Source organism: Ochotona princeps, chromosome 18, assembly GCF_030435755.1.
Source record: "Ochotona princeps isolate mOchPri1 chromosome 18, mOchPri1.hap1, whole genome shotgun sequence".
Lineage (NCBI taxonomy): Eukaryota > Metazoa > Chordata > Mammalia > Lagomorpha > Ochotonidae > Ochotona > Ochotona princeps.
In genome coordinates, this window is record NC_080849.1 from 44,633,496 (window position 1) to 44,660,894 (window position 27,399).

Below are 27,399 nucleotides of genomic sequence, written 5' to 3' on the forward strand. Positions count from 1 at the left end.
CAGATGGCCCAGTCTGATAGCAGTAAGCAAGCATGATGTCTGAAGATCGAGTGTGCATCATATAACTATCAAAGCAGATCAGTTTAGATCTTTCAGCAACAGGAATGAACGCAAAGAAAATCAGCATCTTACATTAAAGTTCAAGTTGCAAATGCTGCCTCATTAGTCCACTATCATCAACACATTCATGTTACTAGATTAAGAAATGAAGGACTTCAAAGGGAATTAAGTTTAAATTTGTCTAATTTTTGTTGAACTATTACATTGAAAGTGTCTTGTGTCTGCTTCAAACACTGGTGGTGTTGGAAGATACATCTCAGACTCCGCAGTTAATTAAGTGGGGCAAGAAAGAATGTATCAAATTGTGGCACAAAGAAGAACATTAGGAAGCAAAGAACAGTTTCATATCTTATGTCTGATGATACTTGGTGAGAACTTGGAAGGAAAAAAAACTAAACAGTGACCAATGAAGGTCAGGAAAGACCCATGTAGTATTTCGTGATGCAGAGGCTGACAATCCTTCTCAGTCAAAGGTGATGTGGAAACTACATGTGAATATTTTACCAAGAGCTTGTCTTGCTAGGAATGGTGCCAGCGTGCAGTGTCCATGCATCTACAACAGTGCCATTTACCCAGTCCATTAAACGCTAGATTCACTTGACCTTTTACAAAGGCAAGTTTCCCAATACTGTTAGAGATTTGCAGAGTTTCTTCCCACTATGTGTGGGCAGTCTCTCTTGCCTGCAGCCTGGCTGGCTCAAGTGAGCCAAGAAGTATAGACTCAGTGTGATGTCTTGTACCGGGCGGCAGTTAAGCATTAGTGCAAACAGTGATAAAAGTCTGGAAGAAAAGGTAGCATATTCACTAAGAAGGAACTAAAAATGGATCCAAAGAAGAACACTGGTATAAGGAAAGGTATAAAGATAAAGGTTAAGAAAAGAAAAGGAAACACCAATAACAACGGAATCCTGTATCCTTCATACATGCTACCATGTAGCACTGAATTTTCTGGCTCTGTGTTGGTCTCTTGGTGCCCAGACTTTTTCTTCTCTCTCCTTCTTTTTCTTTTTGCCTTGCGCTTGCCTGTTCTGGATTACAGGCTGATTATAAACTACATCTCCCAGCCTTTCTTTTACTTTATTTTATTTATTAATTTTTATTTATTTATTATTTATTTATTTAATTTACCTTTATTTAATTTTACTTTATTTTATTTTTATTGCAAAGTGAGATACACAGAAAGGAAGATCTTTCATCTGATGATTCAGTCCCCAAGTGACCGTAACGGCTGATTCTATGTCAATCTGAAGCCAGGAGCCAGGAACTTCCTCCAGGTCTCCCACACGGGTGCAGGACCCCAAGGCTTTGGGCCGTCCTCCACTGCTTTTCCAGGCTACAAGCAGGGAGCTGGATGGGAAGTGGAGCTGTCGGGACTAGAACCGGTGCCCATATGGGATCCCGGCACGTTCAAGGCAAGGACTTTAACTGCTAGGCCTCTGCACCAGGCCCTCATGTACTAGTTTTTAACTTAAAAAATTTGTTTATTGATACTTTATTACAGTGCTCTAACTGAATTACACTTCCATAGTATTTTACAAAATATTTTGGAACTGTTAAAATCTTTTAGGTTTACAGAGAAGAAAAATTGGTTTGTGAACTATTACTTGTGTTGAAGATTCAGGTTATTGGAATTATTGAGACAGTATATGGAACATACAGAAGGAAATAAAAACAGGGAAGCTGCTACAACAAAATGATAGTTACCACTGTTCCATCACATTCTTGCTAGTGATTAACCAGTTTATGAGACAGGATCTAAAGTCACGCGTGGGAGTCTGACTCAAGTCAATGAAAACGACTCAGTTCATACCTTTTTGAGAAGAAAAAGCATTTCTACTCCTTGGGGAATAATGTTTACTGCTTTTGCTTTTTAATGTCAGAGGGGAACAAATTCTCCAAGTGTGCTTTAATTTTCTTGGCTCTTTATCATGACGCATCGTTATCATTCCAATTTTAGTGTACGTGCTGCTGAATGAGCACGTGAGGCATATTTTGACCACCGATCACTGGGACCAGTCTGTGCTGCTAGCATGAGCTAGTTCACCGACGGCACAGCTTATTTTAACTTTAGAAGATTGGTAACTCTCCCTTGGGGCTTGCATTAAACAGGTGCCTGAAAGGAGATAGCAAAGTGGCCTCTGATCACTGCCAGGGGTTGATTCTCCACTTGAATAAACTGGTTCTGAGTAGCTACTACCCCACCTAGACTCAGTCCTGTAATAAAATACTGTCTATTAATTGATTATCTATTGATTCCCCAAACTTCAGTGAAACTGTCTTATATAAGAGAGATGCCCATTAGGTGAAATACACATAAAAAAGGTATTACAGGTTGACAAAAAGTTGCTTTTATTGCCTCAAAATCAGAAAAAAAAATGGAATAAAACCATAGGACTGTGTGTGCAATAGGTCAGCATAGATTGCTACAGATTTCCTGCTTCCTGTCTAGGACCATGTGTTTAGATTGCCATGAAAGGATTCCTCTGCACATGGTCCTGAATTTCTGCTAGGTTTCAGCTTGCCTTGGACAGCTGAAGGTCTTCTTTAAGTCAGGTAACTGAAAGATACAGATACAACCCAGGAAATAGACTAAGTTTTTACAAACATTATGCTTCTAAGACATAACTCTGCTTCAGATCTTTGAGAAAGCTCTCCTTAGCACTCCTCAGTTCCTGCAATTCTGTGGCCCACTGTTCCATTCTGTGTTTTCCAAACAGAAAGAGTTTAGTTACCAAAATGTTGATGCTTACACAATGCTGGTAAGGTGTTTGTTATGTCAATCAGTATAAAAACACACACTAAGGGGCTGGTGTTGTGATGTAGTGCATTGGACTAGCACCTCTAACAATGGCATCTGATGTGACACTCCCTGCTTGTGTGGCTGGGAAAGCAGCAGAAGATGCCCCAGAAGCTTGGCGAACTGCTCCCACGTGGCAGTCCTGGATGAAGTTTCTGTCTTGGCCTGGCTTTGACCTGGCCATTGTGCCATTTGGTGAGTAGGCCAGCAGACGGAAAGATCTCTCTCCCTAATTTTTTCTGTCTTTCTGTGACTCTGTCTCTCACATAAGTAAATAAATCTTGAAACACAGACACACACACATAGAGAATTTTAATATCATCTTCCCGTGAGAATCCAGTGAGAGAGATAGAGGAAAAAAGATGTTGGAAGAGAATTCACAGCTTGAATGATGTTGCTACATACAGGGATTTGCTTGGGAGCTTTTTACCTGTTACTGTCAGCTTGTACCAAGGGCAGAAAACCATTCTCATCATTACTCATACACAGAGGCACTTCATCTTTGCTCATAATATCAGGAAATTATTTTTATTTTCTGCTTATCAGTATGTATATATAAGATACATACTTTATCATTTACAAATGCATAGGAATTTTATTTTAGGAAAGGAAATGGTCATTTATGGAAAGATAATGACTTCAGAAATTAAAAGATGAAATATCTGTTAAAATGAAGACATCTTCCTAAAAGGCTATTATCTTAATTTTTCTCCTTTCATGATAAACCGGAACCATATTCACTTGATGCCACCCCAGGGACTGAAATTAAAGGCACCGTAGGAGCGTCAGAAACCTCTGATATCAAATAGCCAAAATGAGATTTTTGATGTTAAGTGGTGTGGACAGATTTTCGTTTAATCGACACATCTAAGATGACTAATAGGATGACTGAAGGATCAAACAGTGAGTGCACTAAAATGAAAGTAACACAACGTAAAAATATGAAAATATAAAAGTGAGTCAAATCATAGGATGATTTCACACTAGAATAATCACACTTGATAATTTTTAAAGCAGAAAAAAAACATTGACTTGTCTCTCTAGCACCATAACATTGTGTTCGAGTGACTGGAAAAAGCTTAGAAGTAGCTATAACAAATATGAACCAAGGGCTGTGGCGATAATTATGAATACGGGCTTTTCAGTTTCCAGACTGCTGAAGGGAAGAGGGACTTTTGTCCAAGACAATGTCACAGACAATCAGATTTACTTCCTTCCTGAAACAAACAAACAAAAAAATCTCAGACAAAATGGGAGATAAACTGCTTATAAAGCAGCTAGGACCATGATCTCTGAGGGTAAGAGGCTAATGAGGTGAGTCCAGTCTTCTTCCAGAGGCTGTGGGGCAGGAGAAGGCCAGATCCTGAGTGTAGCGGAGCCTGGTGTGAGGGAGGCAGCTGGATTTGTCAGGACATAGTACCGGGAGGAGAGAGCTTTCAGGGACCTGCAGAGGGCCAGGCAGTGCATGCCTGCCAAGAAACTATCTGAGATTGGGGAAAATACCATGAGAAAAGATCAGAAACCCGTGCCTGGTGCTCACACAGGACCCAGAAGACAGCCTAATCTTTCCAGGCTGACTGGAAGAATTCAGAGTGTTCAAGGACATCTTGCTTTGGTAAGTGAGGAATAACCAGAATATGTAATACGTGGTGTTACATTGAGCATGCTCAGGACTCATCTCACAATCCTAAAAGCAAGACTGGAAAACCATGATGCTTTCTCCAGGTGATTTAACTGTATCAGAACAAAGTCAGGAATACAAAAACCTCCAGCACTCAGCAAGATGAAATTCATAATAGCTGACATCAGAAAGTTAAGCAGAGACACAGGCAATTAGAAAAGAGTCTTAAATTGGACATTCAGAAGAAAAAAAAAACAACCAACAACAACTTAGGTGTATGGGCCACTAAATAAACCAGATGGAATGAATGGCAGATTAACCATGGAAGAAGAAAAGATTAACAAATTTGAAACACAGAAATAAAAAAATGCCCATACTAAAAACAAATATGCAAAAGAGGAATTTCTCAAACACATCAGTATTATATTGGATAATGCAAGACAGCCTAATATATGTATGTAACTTAAATCCCTGATAGTATAGAAGAAGCAGTGGATTAAACTTGGTGAAAACAAAGATGATTTCAAAACATTCATGCAAAATAGAATTAAAAGGTTTCCTCTGATGTAATTTTTTGAAATCCACACACACAATTTTTCTGTAATATGCATTTCCACGAGCTTTTTTAAGATCCCTTCATTTGCATGGTTTTCAAAAATATATTACACCAGAATAAACTCCCCATTTAATTGCAATTGTCATAGCATTTTAGAGTTCTCTTACAACCTCCCAATCCTAGAAACCTGATAATCTGCAATTATGTGAGTAATAAGGAAACCTACACAAACACACCTCACAACAAATTAAAGGCAATAATAAAGAGAAAATCTTTTAAAAAGCAACTAAAAAGGATATTGTGTAGAAGAAAAAATTAAAAATGTCAGCCAATTTCTCAGAGAAGCAAGACAACCTTAGCTCTAGACAGCTTTACCCAGAGAAATTATCTTTCCAAAGAGAAGAAGAAATAAACGTGTGTCACTCTGAAGAAATTTTTAACACTTTCCATGATTCCTTTACCAGCATGTGAAATTGTCACAGGCTTTGCATGGCGGACAGAATAATCATCTTGCAAGATGTCTGTGCCTTACCCTGTGGAACCGGTCACTACCCAACACAGCCGAGGAGCTTTGCAGATGGAAGTAAGTTAGAGACCTTGAGGTGGGGAGATTATTGTGGAGACTGCTGAAGTGAGTTCAATGTGGTCACAAGATTCTGGCATGTAAGAGGAAGGGTCTGGCCCAGACATGGACTTGAAAGTGGCTTTCAAGTGGGGAGGAAGGATGTGTAAACCGTGGGATGAACATGAACTGCAGAAGCTGGAGAAGTCAAGGAACGAGATCCTTCCCTGGATCCTCCCAAAGAACCGGCCGAGATGCTAGCCTGGCTGGAGCCTGTGTGGGATGTCTGACTTCCACTGTAGAATACTAAATAATAAATGTATGATGTTTCAATCCATTACGTTTATGACAATTTGTTGGAGCACCAATAGAAAAGTAATACATTAACATTTTTTGATTGATTAACTATATAGATCTTAAGTGTATCACAAGCGTTTTGGAAATTTTACCTATTGGCAAATATTTAGACTGCCCATTCCTTTCTACTTAGTGTAAGCCAACCATGGGGAAATATAAAAATTTCTGCTTCTAAGTGATTTCATTTTCATTTACTTTTAATTTTTTAAACTGACTTGCAGAATCTGAATATATTGAAGTGGAAACATGTACCATTTGATTGCATGCATACTTCATGCAGTGTTCAAATTAGGGTAAACATATTTCCTCGTACATTTACCATTTTCTTTGTAGTGAAAACATAAATCCCTTTTTCTACCCTTTTTAGATACACAGTACATTGTCATTGTCTAGAGCCATTCTGCTGTATAATAAACATCACCTTCTAAAAATTTAAATCTGTTGAAGTTTTTGCCATTTTAAAGCAAAGAACTTAAATGCATAATTCATAGCAATCAAAGGCACTTCTCTCTTATTATCCAAGCCATTCATTTGTTTTTCACATTAAATTATGTAGAACCCAGTATGGAAATAAAAAATTCTATACTGGATAGAAGTATACTCTCCAGCGAGACCATTTTCACATTCTTTCCCAGCCCACGGTTGTTTAAAATGACAAATATAATGAAGGAGAAGTGGGTATGCAGGATGAATAGTAGAAGTAGGACAACTGTGTAGTACAGCTTGGACTTTTAAGCAGAGGTACTCTGAAGGGTGTGTAGAAAGTGGAATTAAAAGACAATGTTATTTCAGTGCAAAAGTTTCTGAAGTGTATGCATAACAAAGGCCTTGAAAAAGGTTACGAAAATGTGCTTTATGAAAAACTACTCATGGATTTCAAAAACTGTGCATCCAAATAAGAGTATCTTTAAATTCTGTTTTTCCAAAAATTATTTGAAGTGTCCTTGAAGTATTGTTAAGAAAGAATGCAAATCAGGGGAAGCCAAGGAAGACTATTTGGAATGCAGATGCGTAATAAAGTCAAGCTCTTAAATTAGGCCAAAAGAACAAATGAAAATTTGAAAAAAAAAAACAGGAAAGATAGAAAACATGCTTTTGTGGCAGGCTGTGTGGTATTTATAAAACCGGGATTTTTTTTTTAAGATTTATTTTTTTATTTTTTTTATTACAAAGTCAGATATACAGAGAGAGAGGAGGAGAGACAGAGAGGAAGATCTTTTGTCCGATGATTCACTCCCCAAGTGAGCCGCAACGGGCCGGTGCACGCCAATCCGAAGCTGGGAACCTGGAACCTCTTCTGGGTCTCCCATGCAGGTGCAGTGTCCCAATGCACTGGGCCGTCCTCAACTGCTTTCCCAGGCCACAAGCAGGGAGTTGGATGGGAAGTGGAGCTGCTGGGATTAGAACCAGCGCCCATATGGGATCCTGGTACATTCAAGGCGAGGACTTTAGCCACTAGGCCACGCCGCCCGGCCTGAAGCCAGGATTTTTAACTAGGATGTTTGCTATAGCCTTATTTCTCCCATTTGTGTTGCCTGAAAACATTGAGAGGAAGATGTGAGGAACAGCATCCCAAAGGTAACTATCACCTTTGTTAGGGCCAGTTGTGTTCAGTCACTGACCATGGGTTCCTTCCAGCCAAGTCCTGGCTTAGACATTGGATATGCTCCTGAAATGGATGCTCTCTAGGTCCTGAGGAGGACTTCCAATCTCTTCTTTCATCTCTATCTTTCTTCTTTCGAGTGCAACAAACGATGACAGCTGCTCACTTCTCTTCTTCCCACCAAAGTGCTCACACATCGTTGAGATTACACCACAATTACATTCTCATTCCCTGAACAAGACTCTTCCTTGCATCTGCACCTTTTTAATGCCTTTTAAATTTTTTTGAACTGTTACTATTTCTCAAGACACAGGTATAGGAATTTGTCCCTTTCTCTCCCTATTTTCCCTTCCCACCATGTTCCCTCATACTATCACAGTAGTACAGTCCTTTATAACAGTTACAAGTTTAACTTTCTGCTATTTCAGTGTATCATGACATTACAGGTACATGCAAAAGTAGAAAATCTAATATCATACTGTAAGATGATACATATATATATATATGTGTGTGTGTGTGTGTGTGTGTAGTTTTTATTGGAAAGGTAGATTTACAGAGAGAAGAAGAGCTAAAAACCTTCCATCTGATGGTTTCTTCCCCAAATGGCTGCAACTTCCAGAGCTGAGGTGATCTGAAGCCCAGAGCCAGCAGTTTACTCTGGTTTTCCACGTGGGTGCAGGGTGCCCTCGATAGGAAATAGAGCAGCTGGGACATGAACTGGTGTCCAAGTGGTATGTTGGGGCTGGCAGGTAGAATATTAGCCAATTGAGCCATACTGCTGGCCCCTGGCCAAACATATTTAACTAATTCATTGAGAGTTCTTTTTTTTTTTCAGGAGTAGATTTGCGCCTTGTAACATATCTTCAGTTCCCAATTTGCTAGTCTCCATATACAGTGCATCTATGAGAATATATGCATATCCTTGTTCACTTAAATGACTTCTCATTACAAGAGGAGAATTTAATAGAAGAATTTTAATAGAAGAATCTTTAAACAATAATATATGATGTCCTTTTATCTGAAACATCAAAATTTTTTTACCCAGTTTTTCTACTAACCTATAAAAATCTCATGGTAATGTGTACTACGAGAAAAATTAAGCACCCATTTCAAAAACTTATTTACAGTGGAAATTTGTCTTAAAATTCTATTTACTGTGAATTTTTGAAGTTTTTTTGTATTTGACTTCCAAACAGAGTTCTTCATCAGAAACATAATAGAGCCACAGTATAACTAAATATTTTGTAATAGTTACACTTCAAAAAGTAAACAATAGGGTCCAGCTCAGTAGTCTGGTGGCTGAAGCCCTTACCTTGAACACTCCAGGATCAAAAATGGGCACCAGTTCTAATCCCTGCGGGTCTGCTTCCCTTTCAGCTCCCTGCTTGTGGTCCAAAGGCTTGGGACCCAGCACCCATGTGGGAGACCAGGAAGAGGCTCTGGGCTCCTGGTTTCAGATTGGCATAGCTCTGTCTGTTGCAGCCGCTTGGAGAGCGAATCAACAGACAGAGGATATTTCTCTCTGGCTTTCCTCCTTTCTGTATATCTGACTTTTCAATAAAAACAATCTTTACAAAAAGTAAACAATAAAAGAGGTGAAGATAATGTTAATGTGTTTTAGCCCAATATATCAAAAAGTATTATTACTTTAACATGTAATCATGCAAAATTACTAATGGATTATTTTACATCCTCACCTTTATTTGTATGGATGGAATTTGGTGTGTATTTTTTTTTCTACCTACAGAATGATCACTTCTGATAGCCCCATTTCAAGTGCTCTTATGGGGAGTGTTTAGTCCTCTGCAGAGTGAGGCTGCCTTCCTTCGCAGCTCTTAGGAGAGATCCTCCCTGGAGAATACTTTTATTTCCAGCCTCTCTTACTTCCCATTGGCTTCTTTTTCTGTACCTTTCATCAGCACAGTCCTCCACTGGAATGACAACTGTTAGGTTACCACTTCAGTTTTCAACTTCCTGTCCCTGTTAAGCTCTTTAAATCAAACTTGGATCTTTTATTGACGTGTTTGATATTGCTAATGACTCTCTCCTCGATTGCTTTCCCAACTGCCTACTTGCTCTGCCTTTGCTTCTCCTTTGTGAATCTGTCTCCTCTGGCCCTTAAGGCGGCACTATTGGGTTTGGCTGGCAGTTCTCAAACTTTGTGGTGCCTGTTGATAACCAAAGGCTTGAGAAAACTCAATTTACATGGGCAGCATTGTGGCCTAGTGGGTAAAGCCATTGCTGCAATGCTGTCATTCTCACAAATGTTGGTTTCCTGCCTCGGTTCTCCACTTCTGATCTAGTTGCCCAATGGCCTGGAAAAAGCAGCCAAAGATGGCCCCAGTGCTTGGGCCGCTGCCATCCACACAGGAGATATGGATGAAGCTCTCTACTCCTTGGCCCAACTCTGGCTGTTGAAGCCATCTGGAGAGTGAATCAGCACATGCACGATTCTCTCTTTCTCTCTCCCTGTAACTCTGATTTTTAAATAAACCAATCTGCTTGGTGTGCCCCACCTCCACAGTTTCTGGTTTCAGGGATCTGGGGTGAAGCCAGAGCATCTGCCTTTCCAGTAAGCTTACAGGTGGTGCAGATGCTCCCTGGTACTCTGATTTCACTCCTTTTGGGCACCTGTTCCACTCCATGCCCTAATCCAGGGATGGCAAGAGCCCTGATCTAGTTTAGTGTCCAATGCCCTGTGCTTCAGCTGCAGCTGGATCTCCACAGTTTCAGAGCTGACCTTTCAGGCCAGGCAAAAGGGCAATACACATTCTCCAGCAAAGGAGATCTATAAGTCGGGTATAGAGTAGTAGCCTTTCTCAATGAGCAAAGGGAGGTGAGACAGGCTTGTTCTTTTTCTGCTTGTGGACACTGTGGCCTGTGCAGCACTGAAAGCTCCAGGGTCCTCTTGCATTTCCTCAGGGGAACTCATCGTTTTGGCTGTGTTCATTTAGCCTTGGACTGTGTATCTGTGTCTAAATTATTACTGTACTTGATGTAAAATTTTCTCTGCTTTCTTTTGTTGTTTAGTTCTTGTTTGTGGAATCTGTTGCTTCTCCTTGAAGGTACTGATTTTCTTCCAGACCTTGTGGATTCTTGTTTATTTGTTATACTATGGTGAACAATTACACTACAGGTTGATTTCCTCAATTCAAGTAAGAAATTTGGTGGGATTTTCCATTAATATGTATCCTGGTCTGCTATTATCTTACATGAGCAGGATGGGGGAAGAGGATTTTACCTCAACTGGAGTGTCTTTAATTAGAGTCCTTATATGAGACTGCATACAGAGACTTAACCCTAGGGTCAACAGCAGTTTCACAGCCATCTCATGTCACCCGTTTTCACTCTGCTTCTTGTAAAGATGAAGAACAAGAGCTTTCCTTTCATATAGAGAGGAGTCCCTGCATTATCTGCCTAAAGGAAAATGTCATAGCCACATAGGCTCACATATATGACAGGAAGAGGTACCAACCTACTTCCCTTTTCCAAAGGCCATCATTTAATCATGGACACATCTATACTTTAGTGTCTTATATGTTACTTGATTTTCTTTTAACATTGGAGGCCCATTTTCTTGTATATTTTGGGCTATGGTTTTTCTTGAATGTGGTTTTATTCTTACTTAGAATCTATCTGCTTTGGAAATTCTCTGCCGATAGCTCCTTCATATTTTCGATATGATGATGGATTCTTGATTTTTATTGGCAACCTCTTTATCTATGCCCTAATTGCTGATTTAGTACTCTGAGGATGCCCTTCTTCAGAATCTCCAGTGTAAACCTGTTTCCAACTCTCACCTTAATGCTGAGGCTGTTGAACAGGACAGAAAGTAGCTGGCCATGGAGCACTTGACAAGAAAACTTTGTACGGAGATAAAGAAATGTAAACATATTGTAATGGGTTTTCATACTAATTACAGCTTCAAGCATTGATAGTCTGGCTGTATTGACTTAAATATATCATTTAAATTTCACTTATTTGATTTTAGTTGTGTAACATGACTACCAGAAAGTTTATAGTTACATATCTGGCTTATTTTAGATGTTTTATTGTCTTATTGGACAGTTCTGCCCTACTATGACTCTACTCTACGGGAGTCATTCCCAAGATAAAATTGGGAAGAACAGGTCAAGAAGATGACCTCATAATGAAATACAAAAGAGTGGGAAAATTCACACTTTCAAAAGTGGCAAGGCGAACAGAAAGGAGATCAGGCAATACATTTCTTTGGCCAAGTTTACATGAATTACAGGTCTTTTTATTAACAATTAATAGGGAGAATAGGCCCAGGGGAAAAAAATCCAATGTTTCCAGCTGGGGAAAATGTCGAGAACTATGTGAATTGGAATACCATAAGAGAAGGAAGTAACTTGGGTAGAGATGTTGGTGGTGTGAAGATAACGAATGGGATTTTGGATTTGTGGTATTTGAGGTAGCCTTGGGCTAGTCATATATCTCATCAGCAATGATGGGAACACAGCTGGGGACAGCTCAGTGGACAAAAATCACCTAGGAACATATGGCATAGAGGAGGTCTCACTGTAGGTGGTTTAGGAAATTGACCATTTAAGAGAGGACCAATGAGTAACTTGTCCTATTAAGGTTACATCCCAAGCAACTGTTCATACATGAGTGCTTTCAGAATTACTGGAATGCAGTGTATATTTTCACCAATGGAAGCATTCATCAATGAAGGGTTTTTAAGAGACTGTGCAAACATATGAGAAGAAGAAAGCACAAACTGATAGAGAAGTTCCCTTAGCAATGGGAGCTTTGCCTTGCTTTGGATTGGGATGAGCAGATTCTGCTCTTATTCCTGACTGTTCATAGAAAACAGTCTTGTTATGCAAATGGAGGGTGTAAGCTTGCAAGAAAGCTTTTGGTCCTGATTGGTTGTTTTTTAAACTGATAACAGGTTCATTGGATGAGGTGGCAAAGAAGACTTTTGAAGATTGCTTATCTTGGCAGCTGAACCAGCAGTGTGCCTGGAAAAGAGCCACAATGTGATTTTTCCAAGAACCCAGAGCCTACCAGAAAGCATGAGTAACCACCAGTCACCAAGTGTCTGAATCTAGTTTGAATTTCTGGTAAAGCTTGCTAATCTTGCTCTATCTTGAAGCTCCAGCTTTCCCCAGGGCTTAAATATGGCAGAAAATGTAACCAAATTCATATCAATTGTAACCAAAGTACAGGGGCAACACTTCAAATCATAAGCACCTGGCCAATAATAGTAATATTATTTAACCAAGGAAAAGATCTCTTTCAAATTATACAGAAGTATGCAATCTCTACAGTTCTTTTTTTTGTGTGGCTAAAATTGAGACACAAGATATTGAAAAACATTTGACACATACAATCACTGTCACATGCATTTGAGTTGGGATTCTGGTCAGGATGGGAACTCTTCCACTTATTCTCAACTGGAAGGCCATCTCTAAGGTTCTAGAAGACTCAAATGAAAAAGCTTTTGTTTCTAACATTCTGGAAAAAAACACTAGGCAGAAGGAGCTTATGTAGTTTTAGAAACAATCTGTGGATGAAAATACAGGACAACATATAATCAATGGCTTGTGGTTACTGTTGAGTCTCAGGCTGTTATCTTTGAAAGATGCCTCTTGGGATTCAAGGGAAGAGATTTCCGTGTATGACTTTATCATTAATTAAAATAATCCACCAATCTGATTTTTGAATAGATTCTGAGCAAATTATGAAATGATGTCTAAAAAGGTTCCAACAACAGTTCTTAAATTTACCTGCACAACCTGTGTGTTAACATTTGTGTGATATTCCAACTGATACCCTTTGAAAAAAATAACCTCACCTTTACTAAACCTGAGTTGAGTTTAGTAAATGCTATTTAGTTCAGTACCAGGTGTTCTTCCAGATAGACATGAGACAGCTGACTGGACATAGATGGTTGACATGTGCTATCAGATAGTTGAAAACCCCTACCCAGCTGTGGCCAGTTTGAGGCTCCTGCACAAGCAATGATCCTACCCTCCCCTTCACCCCTGCCTTCACCCTCACCTTTTTGATCCAGAAAGCCAAGGACTGCATGCAATATACATGATCACTCTACAGGCATGTGTGCCTGCTCCCCTTAAAGTAGGTATAACACTTCCAGGACCTTCCCTATGACTCTTTGAGAAGTTCACTCTATAAAAATTTTTTCCCTTTCCTGGGCAAGTCCCTTATTTCATATTTTAAAACCACCTCCATTCTTAGTGGATCCATTCAAATAAACTCCCTGTGGTTCAAACCATTGTCTACATGTTTTCATTGGCATTTGAACTACTGTCAGGTTTTCTGCCTGATTATGTAGTTACTGTTCTCAATAATAGAGATCCAGCTATGGTGAACACAAAACCTCTGCTGGCTTGGATTTAACAATGCCATTGTCAGATCCAGACAAATTTAAAGGCCCTGCTACATGAATAATTATGATAGGTAATATGTCCTTTGAGGGAAATAAAAATGGAATAGAAATGATCAGGTGGTTGGGGAATAACACTGTGGTTAAATGGAATAGCAGCTACAAAGGGGAAAGCTCAGAGACAGGAAGTACTTGTTATATTCAGAAGGGACAAAGAAGGCTAGAATGGCTGAAATTTCATGGACATGGGTGAGGAGGTGGTAGGAGCTGAGAGTGGGTAAATAATGCCCTGCAAATGCAGTAAGAAATTTGGAATTAGGTTTATTTGTGGGGGGAAGCCTCCAGTAGGTCATAATCAGAGAATTGTCAAATGAGTCACTCCACAACATAATCACTCCAACTGCTCAGTGGAGAACAGGCCTTTGGAGGGAGGAGCAAGAACAGAGAGATATGGTACAAGGCTATAATCTAGGGCCTTAAGGGCAGCCTGTCTGACATGTGTCTGCAGCATATGCGATAATGCCAAGACATTGGACTAGAAGTTTTTGAGTAGACACAAGACAACAGAGGTTGTGGAGCATTAGCACACAAAAGAATTCCAAGGTGATGTTATCATTTTTTTTTTTTTTACCTGAGCAACTGATTTATAAGGGCAATCTCTACTGAGGTGGGAAAAAATGAGAGAGGTGGATATGAGGCAACTGAAGATTGCAATTCAGACCTGTTCCACTTGAGCCTTGTTAGCTATTCAAATGGAGATGATGGGATGGAAATCCAATGAGTGAGTATGGAGGTGAGGGGTGAAACTGGGGCTGGAGATCAAAGATGTGGTTGAGGCAGTGTGGTGATATTACTTGAAACTAAGTGAAATCACTGAAAGGTAGGCAAGACAGCAGTAAGGAAATGAGCTTCTGGGGACATTCAGTGTCCAAGGTCCAGGAGACGAGAAGGAGAAAGCAAGGATACTAAAAAGAAGTGGCCAAAAAAGCACAAGGAATTCAGGCATGAAGGTGACTCAAGAGCCTGCAGAAGAGAGCTTTGCAAAGGAAATATATCTTTCCTGGTCGTAAGTGCCGAGTGACTAAGACATGGAGAGAAACCTTTAGAGGACCTGGGGATAAGAAGATCAGTAGGGACTTCACAAGAATAAAAAGGCCATGGTTCTGCAGGTCCTTATGCACAAAGGTTATGATACCAATACAACACTGACTTCAGAGGAGCAAAGAGCAGATGACATACATGATGTCTTCAAGGAGTTCCTGAAGAACACCCGTTATCAAAAAACTAAGCACGACTTTCACTTCTCACATCAAAACAAACTTATGTTTTAATTACATCTTCAAAAAGCTTTTTAAAGTACCTTCATGTTTTGGGTATTTTCTAGTTCTTGAAGATTTACATTGTAGTTAGTTGTGACCTTTTAAAATCTTGATACAGCACTAAGATAATTTTTTAAAGTAAATGTTATTTAGTTCAGAACTGTGCTCTGTTGACACAGAGCTGTATCAACATATGAAGAATTTTGTGCATGTGGCTGTGCCTGTCTACAGAGATACAGAAAATAAACTTGTCACTTTCATGGAGGACATTTACTAAACGCTGACTGGGGTGGGCATGTGAGTAAGCCATTAAGCTGCTGTATGGGAAAGCTGCAGCCCACATTTGAATGCCTTGGTTTCTAATTCCTGCCTCTTGCTAATGTACACATGGGAACCAAGAGACTGGATCTCTGGGCTGATGAGATGGCTCAATTGTTTAATCCTTCACCTTCATGTGTTGACCCATATGGGCACCAGTTTGTGTCCTGGATTCTCTACTTCTGATCCAGGTCCCACTTGTGATCTGCAAAAGCAGTAGAGCATGACCCAAAGTTGGGAGCTTGCTCCCATATGGGAAACCCTAAAGGGGTTTCTGGCTTAGCTTAGCTCTGGCCGCTGTGGCCATTTGGGGAGTGAACCAGTGGGTGGAAGATTTTTCTCTTTGTGGATCTGCCTTTCCAATAAAAATATATATATATATATATATATTTTTTTTTGGAGAGAGATGATGGATGAAATAGTTGTGTTCTTGCTACCCACGTAGAAGTCACACATTGAGCTCTCTGTCCTAGTTGTGCAGTCAACCAATAGATGGGCACTCTCACTGTATCTCAAATCAGTTAATAAAAAGTAAATACATATTAGCTTATATTTCTTCCTTAAAACAGCTACTGAGTACCAGTGATGAGCCAGGCACTATGAGGTTCCAGGAAAGTCCTCAATGAGTGAGAAACTGAGTCAAGCAGGTAAACTTGCAGTGACATCAACCATTGAGATATCAGCCCTGGCAACCCCGAGTTTCATGCAGAGCCATGATTCTCAAGCTATGCTAGCCTGATCAGCAGCCTCGAAAGCAACAGAAGCCTTGTTGGGACTGTGAACTCTCTGGTTCCACGCGAGGCTCACGAAATCCATAGTTGTGATGGGCCCTAAAGTCCGGGTTTTAACAATCTCTCCAGGTGTTGCGGATGCAGACTAAGGGTTGGGAACCACAGCTAAGGAGGACATGGAAGACTCCCTCATGGAAACTCTACTTTTAAAATCGGTTTCCAAAGAGAAAATATAGAATATGGAGGTAATGATAGTATTTGCCATTCTCTGTTTCATTTCTGAAGCCCACACTTGGTTATTTTGGCTTAAAGCCTATTCGGTTCTACTTTTGGCTTCAGACTATGTAGGGCTATTTAAACATCTTTGAGTTTATTTATTTCTGTTACATAAGTAAAACTTTTGAGAGAATTCTGAGAAAATCTCTCAGCTGTGTCGACCAATCCCAGAATAAATACATACAATAAATATAGGGGTATTGATTGCACTGGAATCCCAGTGCCAAGGGTCAAACCCATGTTCTCTTTGCCATTCTCTCAGTCCCCCTGCATCATTCTAGCACATGTTTAGAATATTTGCCTACTTACTTATTTCCATCAACAAGTTACCGTTTGCTCTTCATTGGGAGAAGATATTATCAGAAAAACTCCTTGACATGAACCCTGAATATTTGCTTAACACATTTGCCTCTTTTTGCCTGACCGTGTTCAAATAAAGAAGCAATAACAGTTTTAATCTAAGCACATTGTACTGGAACTCCACTATCCCCTTCCCCCTGCATCTTACAGCCTTTTCTGACCATTTTCTTCAGTATTTAAAAACACTAGGAAGCTCTTTTATCTTAAAAGAAAATGCTGAGTCTTGCCCCAATTACACATCAGTCTTTCAGGAGTTCTTGAACTTAATTTTAATTTTGCAAGGTAAAATTTCTAGCACTTGTATGCATTTTCCTCTTCTTGTTCCCATTAGCCAACATGTTATATGGCTCATAGAGCATTCAGCTAAAAGATTCGCTAAATCAAGCAGCTGAGCATATAAAGGAAACTTGAAAATGCAATTACAAAAACAAGAAATCAAGAATGACCTCTTGACCCAAATAAAAAATACCAGAGATGTTTTAAGTAGTTAACATCTTTATATTTTCATTCTTGATATCCAAAAGATAATCATTTCATGAAGGTTTTTGAATAGAGTAATGTTGCAATAAAAAAGAAAAAGAAGTGAATAACGATTGAATAGTAGTCAGATTATTGGGATAATGTTTTGAAAGAAAAATACTATTTCTTAAGTAATAATGCAAAGCAAAGCATAATAATTTACTTTGCTACAAGAAAAGATCTCAGGAGAAAATAATTGAGGACCACAATAGATTAAATCTCTTCATCAATATTTTAATTTATGCATGCCAAGCTTAAAAAACCCTAATACTACTGGAGCTGCATTAGAAATCTCATTGGGCCTGGTATGGCAGTTAAAGTCCTTGCCTTGCACACGCCAGGATCTCATATGGTGCCTGTTTGTATCCTGGCAGCCCTGCTTTTCATCCAGCTCCCTGCTTGTGGCCTGGGAAAGCAGTTGAGGACGGCCCGAAACCTTGGGACCCTGCACCCGCGTGGGAGACCTGGAAGAAGCTCCTGGATCCAGGCTTCGGACTGGCTAAGCTCTGGCCATTGTGGCTGTTTGGGGAGTGAATCAACGGATGGAAGATTTTTCTCTCTGTCTCTCCTCTTCTCTACACTTGATCTTAGCCAAAATACCGAGAAGCAATCTTTGCTCCTCTCTGTATATCTGACTTTGCAATAAAAACAAATAAATCTTTTTTTTTAAAGAAATTTTACTACTAATGACCACTTGGCAAACCAACAGAGCCAATGAGTTTCACCTAAGAAATGTTGTTAGTCACTCCTTCTTGAAGATTAAATGGCACACTGATTGAAGATTAAAAACCACACTGAGGGCCCTGCACGACAGCGTAGCGGTTAAGGTCCTTGCCTTGAACGTGCCGGGATCCCGTATGGGCGCCGGTTCTAATCCCAGCGCTCCACTTGCCATCCAGCTCCCTGCTTGTGGCCTGGGAAAGCAGTCAAGGACGGCCCAAAGGCTTTGGATCCTGCATTCATGCGGGAGACCCAGAAAGAAGTTCCTGGCTCCTGGCTTCGGATGGGCGCAGCACCTGCCGTTGCGGTCACTTGGGGAGTGAATCATCAGACGGAAGATCTTCCTCTCTGTCTCTCCTCCTCTCTGTATAGCTGCCTTTCTAATAAAAATAACTAAATCTTGAAAAAAAAACCACACTGAGCTCTCTGTGATATGTTAACCATTGGGTATTTATAACATATCTTGTTGCACTTTCTACTCCATGAGTACTTAATACGTTAGTCAGCGACACATGCCAACTACAGGAACAGAATATTAAAGGGAGAAGGTTGCTTGCTCTCAGAACAAAAACTATATCTATGGAGAGAAGAGAGCTGTCCAGTACACGATTTTTTTTGAAATTCAGAATAAAGGTAAGATACCTACATTTGTAGAAAAGCAGCATCATATCCAAATGACAGAAGTTTCACAATTTCTGTCTGTTCTTAAAGGCATTTTGTCAAAGAAATGAGCACAAATGCAGCTCGCAGCCTTTTATTCCAGGGGTGAATGTGTACAAATTTATACAGATTCAAAAATACTATTTTTAAGAGCACAGGTTGTTTGCCAACTATTCTTGAGGCTATGGAGATTCTGTTCAAAGATGATATTTATTTTAATACGTCTCATGTAAAGGGCCTTTCATGTATATAATAAAGGAAAAGATGTCAGGAGTAAATATCTCTGATAAACACCTTTCTTTAGTTCAACAGTTTTGTCTGTGTGTTAAAATGGCAAGTACGCAGAGAGAGAAGTCAGCAGATTGTTGTGTGAGGATGTAAGCATTTAATAGGGCCTTAACAATAATAAGTTTGATTAATATTTTCCGTCGTAGGTAAGGCAAGGCAACCAGGTTTTCCAGAGCAGGAGGAAGCAAGCATTTTGCAAACGGGAAAATGCCGAGTTTGAGATGAGCCGAACACCATTGCACTTCATGTACTTCACCCTCTTCACCGTGTCTTCTTCACATAAGGGTATGATTTCAACGAATGTTAGTCTGTAAATGCTCAGAGCATTCGATTTAAATCACAAACCTGAAGCGATTTCTTTGCATTTGTGTTTTTAATCATATCTAGAGCTCCAGAAAAGGGCAACAACAACAGAAGACTCCATCTCGGGCATTCTTATTGTACCCTTTAGGCTCAATTATGTAACCATAATAATAAAAACCATCCAAAGAAAAAATGCATTGATAATAAACATACTTTGTACTTCAACTCAGGTACAACTGTCAAATGTTATTTTGCAATAAAAGTCACTGCTACAAATTATAGCAAATATGTAATGGGAAGGTGTGGGAGACTGGGGAAGAATATTGGACTGATCAAATGGTGCACTTTTTAGAAACCATGAAAAGTAAAGACAAACAAAGGAGATAAACATTTTGTCCTGTTATCAGACTGCAAAACAGTATTACTGCTTTTTTTCTGAGGTTTTGATCTATTAACTCTCTCACAGGTACAATATATGCAAGTGAAATATTTCCTGCTTCCCGCCCCTCCAAGATGGAGCTAAAATCCACTGTAATATAAAGTGGGATCCAAGAATTGGACATGAGCCTGGCCTCTGGCTAAGGTGTCCTGTAGGGGTCCTGTCCTCTGGAATCAGGAGACCTAGCTCTGTTGTAGTCTCTGGTCTCGCATCACATTTGCTTCCTGAGGCAGGAAATGCTGAACTCAGGGTTGCAGGCTTACTCAGGCCCTGATCTGATGGAAGTAGCCCAGCGCCACACCAGTGCCCTCCAGACAGTCACATTTGTTCCAAGTTCTACCGCTTCCACACCTGCTTTTCTCTTGGGAGTTTGGCAGAGGTATCCTTGCACCTGTCCACTCTGACTTGAGCCTGTAGACTTCACCTAGAACAGGAATCAGGCTCTGGCCACGGGTGAGAACTTGGAACAAGTTGTTGACAAGCTTGTGACAGTATTTTCGACACAAAGCCTTCAAACATCTTAAGCAAATTACATATTGTGAAACAACTAGGGCATACATTTTGATTTTTTGGTAACACATACATTTATCTCTTTGTCATATGAAATAATTTATTTAGTTTAAAGGCCAACTGTTTGAGAGGCAGAGATTTTCATTCATTGGTTGACTCTCCAAATATCTGCCGCAGCCGGAGTCGGCCCAGGATGAAGTCCGAAAGCAGCACCTAGGTCTTGCACCGGGCAATTACCTGGTGCTCTCAGTGTGTGGATGAGCAGGAGGCTGGATCAGAAGTGGAGAAGCAGGAACCTGATCCCAGATACTCTGGTGTGGGATGCAGACATGCAAAGCGGCAACTTAACAACCGAGTCCCAACACCCGCCCTTGAACATGTGCTTTAATTTAATTTTCTACAGACTTTGCAAGATCCTTCTCACTCTTTTGGGGTGGGGGGGTTCTTTTCATTCTACATGGTTTCCATTAGTTTAGAATGAAGTCTTATAAATTAGCGCTTACTATTTGTTTTGAAGAAGGTCATTCAAACTCTGGGATGACTTTTTATCAAAAGTCAGAAAGCAAATGTTGGTGATGATGTCAAGAAATTGAATCCTAAGTTAGCTATTGAGGAAAACCATTTGCTGGTTGTGCAAAAAATTGAAGAGAGGATTGACATATGATCCAGCAATTCCCTCTGTATATTCCATAAACAATTAAAACTAGGGATCTTACAGATATTTTTATATCCACATTTGCAGCTATAGTATTGAATATGGTCCTACAGTGGAAGATGTTCAAATGCCTATTGATGGATGGATAAAAGATGTGACACACATATATAATGAAATATATTAATCAGCCTTGAAAAGGCAGCATGTTCTGACACATGCTGTAACTTGGATCAACCTTGAAGATGAACCTTGTGCAAAGTTAAATAAGCCAGTTGTGAAAGCACAAACACATAATTCAATTTGCAAAACGATCTAGAGAAGTCAAATTCATAGACAGTACAGTAGAAAGTGGTGGTTGTCAGAAAAGGAGAAACACAGTGTTATTTAATGGCTACAGAATTTAAGCATGGGAAGGTGAAAAGATTGGAGAAAAGGGTTGTGAAGATTGCATAAAAAAATAAATGTACTTAGTGACATTAAACTGCACATTTAACATGGTTAAAATGGTGAACTTATGTATATTTTACTACAATAAAAATGTATTATGGAAAATGTAGAAAGTACATTTTATAGAAAAGAAAATAAGCACTACACACATAATTCTCATTAAATTAGCATGTTTTCCAGACTGTTTTCTTCATGTGTCTATAAAGTTTTTGCAATTTGTTGTTTCTCCTATGCTTTCCTTCATTTCTTGTTTATGGCAGGTACATCTGAATTATCACCTGCTGCTTCCCAGGGAATACATTATCAGGAATCTGAGACCAAGAGTGGAGATTGGAATCCAGGCAGTTAGGTGGTTTAAACTACTATTTAACTGAAAGGACAAACACCAGCTCTTACTGTACTAATTTTGAGTGACAAAGAAGCAGAGAAGCACCTATAAACTGGGGAAAGAGCATAAAACAAGTTTTACAAGTATGATTAAGGCAATGTTATACGGATAGCATAAGAATAAACACTTAACGCAAATGAGGATTTAGGAGGTAGTGATGGTGATGAGAGAGAAGGAAGACCAAGAGTGTAATGGTACCTCCAGTGGCTATTCCAGAAGAATGATTGACCTCTGGATTCAATGTGCATGCATTGCTGTAATGTAACTTTCCCAATTAAAAAAAAAAACTAGCAATAGTATGCATCAATCTTTCTCTAGAGCCCAGATAGTCAGTTAACTTATAATTCTCCAATTTCTCAAGTTATTTTGAAAAAGTTTTAATGGACAAATAAAAATATGTAGTGTATACTATGGTATACAGAATATGTACCTATTGTGTAATTGCCAAGTTAAGCTAATTAACATAATTTAAGTATCTCTTATCCTTATTTGTGGGAAGACACTTCACTTTTGCTGTCTTAGCAATTTTCAACTGTACAATACATTGTTCTATAGTCACCAGGTTATACAATAGATCATTTGAATTTATTCTATGAAATTATTTCTTAAATACAAGGTGTTAGTTCATTTTTATATATAAGATTTGCATTTTTCAAAGGATGGCCAATTAACAAACGTATTGAAAACAATGGGTCTACAGAAGATGGTAAAATCAAGACCTTAGAAATGCCTGTCCACCAAAATTCTGCGTGTTTTTGTATGAGCGAATGCAAGGTGCTTTCTCCTTTGGGGGAAATGTACTTCATTTATTAAATCAGAGCTCTGTTTGCTATGGCCATGATTTGAGAATAGCTTGTTTCTTCTGCAAGTCATATTGAAACCTGACTGTCCTTGTGGCAATGTTGGGAGGTGAGTTCTTTAAGTGACTGGGCCAGAAGTAAGTACTCTCATGAACAGATTAATCCATTTCGGTATTCATGGGTCATGGCAGGAGTGATGAACCGCCCGCTGTAGCAGCACAAGGTGGACTAGACCCCCTAAGAAAGACTCAGATTACAGTTACTTGGAGAGATGGCTTGGTCTGCTTCTCCAGTTGCTGCTCTGTCACCTTTATCTGATCTAACCTAGCAGGACAATGGCCACACTTCCACACAAGTTGAGGCAGAAGGACTGGCTGTGGGTTTGCATTCCTACAGGCAGTCCGAGTGATTGGCTTTCAGATATTGCACCTTGATAAGGGTTCTGACTGCTTTCCTGCCAGCTGGGAATGGGACATGCTCAAATGTCAACCGAGGACTCTGGGGGAAGGAGTACACAGGATGCAAAGGACTTAGGAGTCATAGGGGAAGAGAAGGAAGATGGGAATCTCGGCCCTAGGCATGGAGGAACCAATGCATAGTGCTTCCAGAAGCTTGTTAGTAGCCAAGAACAGGGACCTTGCAATAGCTTGGGGAACAAGCGAACGAGGTGAAAACAATTCTCCCTCAATCTCTAACATCTGTATGAGATTGAAATAACGGATTGAATATTTTCTGGGTGTTCTGGGATGACTTGGATTAAGCAGTAGAAAATTTGTGGTGTAACTGTACGATACACACATACACACACACAAACACACACACAAGCACATACTCAAACGTGCATACATCTATTGGTTTTAATGAGAGAGGTCAGTAGATCCTTAATTCATTAATTCCTCTCAGTTCCCTCATTCCCTCCTCATGAAGCCTTTCTCTCCAGCTGGCCTAGAATCTCTGTGATAACAAACAGCCCATTCTGGACCTCTCAGTATATTCTTCAGCATTTTTGCACACGGTCTCACGTAGTGTAAATGACGATAGTTACTTGTTAATTTGGTTTGAGAACATGATGGTCATGAAAGATGAAAACAGGAATTCTCACCTGATCATGCATCTTGTGAGATTTATTTTTAAGTTTTCTCAAGGGTGTTTTCTTCAATTATTAAAGCTATAATATTGCGAATAAAGAAAAAACGAGAACTGCTAATATTTGTACCTAAAGAATGCTAATAACAACCTAGTAACCTAGGTTGATTTAGACAGACTCACAGAAAACAGTAAACAAGTAATTATCAGGGGGTTATTTTTTAGTGTTTTCTTAAGGATAAAAGGAATATAACAATATTTATCTTTTGGACTTTTCTTGCTGAGCAGTGCTCTCAGGTCAGTTTGTATGCACAGCAGTTGCTCACTTATTATTCTTTTCAGAGGTCAAGAGCCATCTCAGAAGGTAAAGACCAACTATTCCTTAAATCAGTGATACTCTTAATGGCAATGATTTTCCATTTAGTGCTCATTTGTTTTCATGACAACACTACAAAGAGAACGTTTGCTTTAAATTAAACACCAAATTCAATACTTCCAAAATAAAAACTCATGTTCCTGATGGCCTCAGCCCTGTACCAATCTGCTTTGAACCAATAAGGCAGCTCAAGCACTTGCAAAGTTCACATGAACTGGTACGGGAGTTGAGGATATGTCTTCCACTAAGTACTCTAGACAATGAGCCATTCCATTGCCACAGCTTACCCGAGGCATGCTTAGATAAAAAAGGAATGCTTTGGTTGCTCTATCGGAACTGCCTGCAAGATATAAAAGAGCATAAACTGAGCAAAGCATGATTAACACCATCATGGAGATTATAGCACTCCTCACACTCCACTGCCTGCCAAGACCAAAAAATTCTACATTTGCCCACGCTCTGCCCCATGAAAAAGACTCTTCCATTACGAAAGACACATTTGCAAGACTTTCCAGATTAGGGAAATAGATCATCAGCCTGCTCTAAAGTCTTTATCTTCTTTCAAGAGGCCAACAACAGAGTCATCAGGCTGGCTGTTGCAGAGCAGGATTTCAGATTGCACACCCTATAATGATAGCAGGGACTGTTGAAAATATGACCCTGGGAACACACAACTGTAGTTTGAGGGAGAGATGGGAAAACATAGGTGATGTGAAATTCTGAACAGAGTGAAAGGTACAGAGAGCCCTTTTTGGCAGGATGTAACAGAGAAAGAGTGAACAACAACAACACAAAGCTCCTAGCAATAGGTAAACGATAAAAGAACCACACTGAATGAGAAAGTTTTGGGAATTTCTCTAGTTTGTAAAGGAAAAAAAAAAAAAGAAAACCCTGTGATAAATCAGACAGCACTATAAACACTTTTCATCGGGATTTTCACTTGGCTTTTAGGATGTTGATTTTAATGGTACCAAAATAACGTATTCCTCCAAGTGACCCCACTTCAATGTCATTTGCACTTTTCAGTGTGGCATACATTTACAAGGATGTGCACATATATATTATTTAGGTCATGTCTGAGTTGATGCAATGCATTGTGTTCTGTGACACACAGAATTGATACGTTACAATGTTAACAATGACCTCTGGAGTGTTGTTATACTATGGGAGATTGTTACCTGGACAAGATCTCAGAGAACAACAGTGTGGTACTACTTAGCACACAAACAGAAAGAGGGGTCAGTAATCTCTGGTAATTTGCTTCTTTTAAGGCTTTATTGCTCATTCGCCTTCCAATGATGAGTTTCTTACCTTCTGTTATTATAGGTTGAATTGAGGACCTTTATAGAGATAGCTCAAAGAATGAAATGAGGTCTCAAGGGTGGACTGAAATCTGGTATGCCTGGGGTCCTTAGAAAGAGACGTTAGGACACAGGCACACACAAGAGGGACTATTTGGTGACAAGGCGAGTGCAGACCATCAGCCAGTCAAGGAAAAAGACCTCAGAGCAAACAGACTTGCTGGAATCTTCACTTTCAACTTCAGTCTCTAAGTATTTCACTGGTTTAAATTTCCCTGACTGTGGCACGTTGTTAGGGCAGCCCCAGCAAACCCAGGCTGGTATTTTTCAACAGTCTCCCCTGCACTCAGCATGAATGTGTCCCAACAAGCTTTCAGGGATGGTCTCACTTCAATTATTCCTCACCTTACTGCAGCAGATGGCTCAAGTTCCCACTTACTCTGCAAAGTCTATCAGAGTCCTATCACTTTCATCCATACACCTGGTTTGAGAGCCCAAAACCGTATTTAATCTTCTTTTCTTAAAGATATATTTATTTGAAATGACACATATACACACACACATAGATCTTCTAACTGCTGGTTCACTCCTCAAAAGGCTGCAGTGGCCAGAGCTAGGAGTTGAGAACTCATGGCCCATGATCTCTCACATGATCTTCCCAGGCCCATTAGGATGTGAGGCAGAGTAGCCAGACTCGAGAGGGATCTATGATCTTGATCATTCCTTGCATTCAGTCACTGAGCAGTTTCTGTCTCTTATTTCTGCCTCAAGTCATTTTCCCTTCTTGGAAACTTCTATTTATCTAATCGTATCAGTCATCAAGTGTAATTTCAGATACAGTTCCTGACTGATGCTTTATTCAAGGGACACTGACTACATAAATCTGGCTTCCTGGAGCTCTTCAACGTACCCCAGCTTCCTTTCTATCTCGACTGGCAAGGATCTCTGAAATGAACTTGATGTGCCAGACGACACCCTCATCTCACGCTCCAGTCATAACCATTCCCTTCCTTTCTTGATGTGATTTTTGATATTGCTTTTAATTTTATTATCAACTTCCCTAGGAGTGCATGCTTTGTTTAACAACAGGTCTCAAATGCACATGGCCCAGTGCTTAAAGATGCTCTGATTAAACATTAGTTATCAAAATATGAGCAAATAAAAAGTTACACAAACTGTAGGATATAGTACCTCTACATATGTTTTCTGCTTCCCCGTTCACTGAGCTGCCTCCCTCTTGAGTGCCTGCAATTCCCACCTCTCCATTCTCTCCATCCAGCTTCCTCCGCAGCCTTCCCTATGCCTTTTCTACAGATGCAGAGGAATCCTACTCTGTGTCTGCTCTCTAAAGCCTCCGCTTTTTCAACCCCTTTGCTGATGCAAGTAAGGGTGAAGACTCACTTCCTGCTGGCATGGAAAATCACATCCATGTAAGAATTCAACAGCGAGATGGCAGTAAGACCATTAACTCTTGTTCAAGGCATCACTGATGATTGGTATAAAGAAACCAGCAAAAGTGTTTCAGAAGAAATTTGCATATAATGGTACTGTTATTGAGCATCCAGACCAGGGAGAAATAATTCAGGTACAGGGTGTTGAGCAGAAAAACATGCCAGTTCCTGGTAGAGACTGGATTGGTTAAGGAGGATCCGCTGAAGCTTTGTGAGTTTTAAATATTTGTGGCTCACATAAGTGAGGATTTCCTTGGAATGACTAGAATTTCCCTTCCAGCCCTTGTTACCAGTCAGAAAACCTCACAGCTTGTATAACGTAACCAGTTGGGGTCTACTTGGACTAAGGTAACTCCTTTATGTAGAGAGCTGAAAACACCCATGTGTCTGGTCTCAAAGTCCCTTGCCTTGGTTAAGCAGAGGTCAACCTTTAGGCGCCTGGCATTGCCCAGCCTGAAACAAAAACAATAACACGGTGTTTCAGCCAAGTCCATAGCCTCGAGATCACAGACTCCTGTGT

The 27,399-nt window shown here is 39.9% G+C and overlaps 1 protein-coding gene and 1 pseudogene across 4 annotated transcripts in view; one reads left to right on the forward strand and one right to left on the reverse strand.

Annotated features, from left to right (window-relative positions):
• The window catches only part of DLGAP1 (DLG associated protein 1), a 753,977-nt gene that overhangs the window by 395,270 nt on the left and 331,308 nt on the right, over positions 1–27,399 (reverse strand). The window lies entirely within an intron of this gene.
• On the forward strand, positions 5,552–27,101 carry LOC101520238 (eukaryotic translation initiation factor 1-like; annotated as a pseudogene).